The sequence below is a fragment of the Neopelma chrysocephalum genome, unplaced genomic scaffold (genome assembly GCF_003984885.1).
Source record: "Neopelma chrysocephalum unplaced genomic scaffold, ASM398488v2 Primary Assembly neopelma1_380, whole genome shotgun sequence".
Classification (NCBI taxonomy): domain Eukaryota; kingdom Metazoa; phylum Chordata; class Aves; order Passeriformes; family Pipridae; genus Neopelma; species Neopelma chrysocephalum.
The window spans coordinates 1086-3377 of record NW_020898044.1 but is presented as its reverse complement, the minus strand read 5'-3'; positions in this window follow the sequence as shown (position 1 = coordinate 3377).

The following is a 2292-nucleotide window of genomic DNA, read 5'->3' as shown; positions in this document are numbered from 1 at the left end:
GGAGTGTGGGCAGCAGGAGAGGGGGGGAATTCTGCCCTTCTGCCCCGCTAAGGTGAGACCCCACCTGCAGAGCTGCCTCCAGCTCTGGGGCCCCCAGCACAGGAAGGACATGGACCTGTTGGAGCAAGTCCAGAGGAGGCCACAAAGTTCATTAGAGGGATGGAGCACCTCTGCTATGGGGAAAGGCTGAGAAATTAGGATTGTTCAGCCTGGAGAAGAGAAAGCTTTGGGGGGACATAATTGAAGCCTTCCAGTACCTGAAGTGAGCTGACAAGAAAGATGGAGAGGGACTTTTTCCAAGAACAGGTAGGGATGGGACAAGGGGAAATGAACAAACTATAAAGTTTGGTTAATGGCTGAGAGCTCATAGGTAAGAATGGAAATAAAGGACAACATGATTTTTTTTAAGAAAAATCTTTTAATTCCAGGACAGTTTGTGAGCAAAGAGCATTAGGAATGAAATAGAAAAAAAATATGTTCTGTGGGTAGATTAATCCTCCAGCAGCATTGCTGCTGATGCGTTTACCTTTTAGTTACTGGAATTGATTATTGACTAGAATATCAAAATAAATAGAACATTAATGTACTGGGATATTAATATTTGTAATTCTATGAAATGAGGCACATCACCCAATTTTTTTTTCCTTTATTTTTATTTTCGTTTGAACAACAATTATTATTGCTAAACAACTTCAAAAGGGTAGTGGAGAATTGCTAAGACCATTCAGATCCTCATAAGATCCTCAGTGCTGATTAGAAGAGAAACTAGTCAAGGCTATATTTGAGATATTCTTATATATATATCTACTAAATTTATTGTATTATATAATTATAATTATTAGATAAAATCTTATACCCCTAAAGTACCGAAAAAAACAATAAAATAGTATGTTATATAATTATATCTAATTGGAATAATATATTATATTATAATAATTATAATAATATAACAATATATAATTATAATATATTAAAATATTATAATGTAATAGCAATTATAATTATATAGCTATGTCTAATTACAATGTAATAGAACAATGTAATAGAATTATATGATAGAATAATATAATAATTATAAAATTAGAGAGATTAAGAATTATTATAATTATTATGTTATATATATTATTTAAGTAGAAGATGGAGATCTGTTTGACAGGTTCTTATTCTCGTCCACTGGATGAGCAGTACAGGGAGACGAGATGCCTGTCAACAGCTGTGTCAAGGTTATGTCAGGACCATGGAGTGCAGTGTCTTCTCCTTGTCCTCATTACTGACAAGCTTCCGAGACACTACGAGCTTGTAGGCACTGAGGTGAGGATCAGTCACTTCAGATTAGATGTCTAAGTGCCAGGTGTGTGAGGATCCTGGTGGAGGCCGGTCCTGGGGCTGGCAGTGGGGCTCTGATCCCGTGTTCCCCAGCGGAACAGCCTGCGCAGAGCCCGGAGCGCCCGCCTGAAGCGGGAGGGCCGTCGCTGGGGGACAGGCGGCTGCTGGCTGGGGGCACGGGCTTCCCTCTGCCCGGGCAAGGCGAGCCCTGGCACCTGGCTGTGATGGCCAAATGGTGGTGCCTGCTGAGGGGCGGGCACAGGGAGCCTGTCTAGAGGAGTCCTTGGCTCTCTGTCACCTTCCCCTTGGGACAGTTCTTGGTCTGTCTTGTCTTTTCCTTGGGACAGGTCTCTGTCCCTGTCACCTTCCCCTTGGGACAAGTCTTGGGCTGTGTAGACTTGCCCTTGGGGCAGCTCTTGGTCAGTGACATCTTTCCACTCTTCCTGTTGTTTGGTGAAGGCCCATTCCTCAGTCTGTGGCCCTGAAAGGACTGGTCCCCCCAGTGTCCCCAGCCAGTGCAGCAAGCTGGGCAGGGGGCTGCATGGGCAGCAGGGGCTGTGTGGGGCAGCTGCCTGGCTCTCTGTCCCTGCAGCTGCCACCTGCTCAGCAAAGGCAGGAGAAGCCGCTGCCGTTGCTGCTGGTTGTGCCTCGGGAGCAAGAGGTGCAGAGTGCTCCTCTTCCTCAGGAGCTCTGGCCAGCTCAGCACGTGCTGGCTCAGAGTGCGTGGGAGCAGCTGTGGCAGGAGATGTGCTGGGCAGGTCACCAGCTGCTTCTCCTGCTGCCTCTGTGCCCATATTGCTGGGAGAGCTGGGCACCTCCTGGGGAGAAGTGTGAGGGTCTTGGTTGTTCACCGGGCCCAAGGGGTCGTTGTAGATGTTTTGGCTGACATCCTCTTCCCCTTGTGACAGCTCTTCCTTCTTGACAGCTTCATCTTGGGACATGTCTTCATCACTGCTGTCTTCTCCT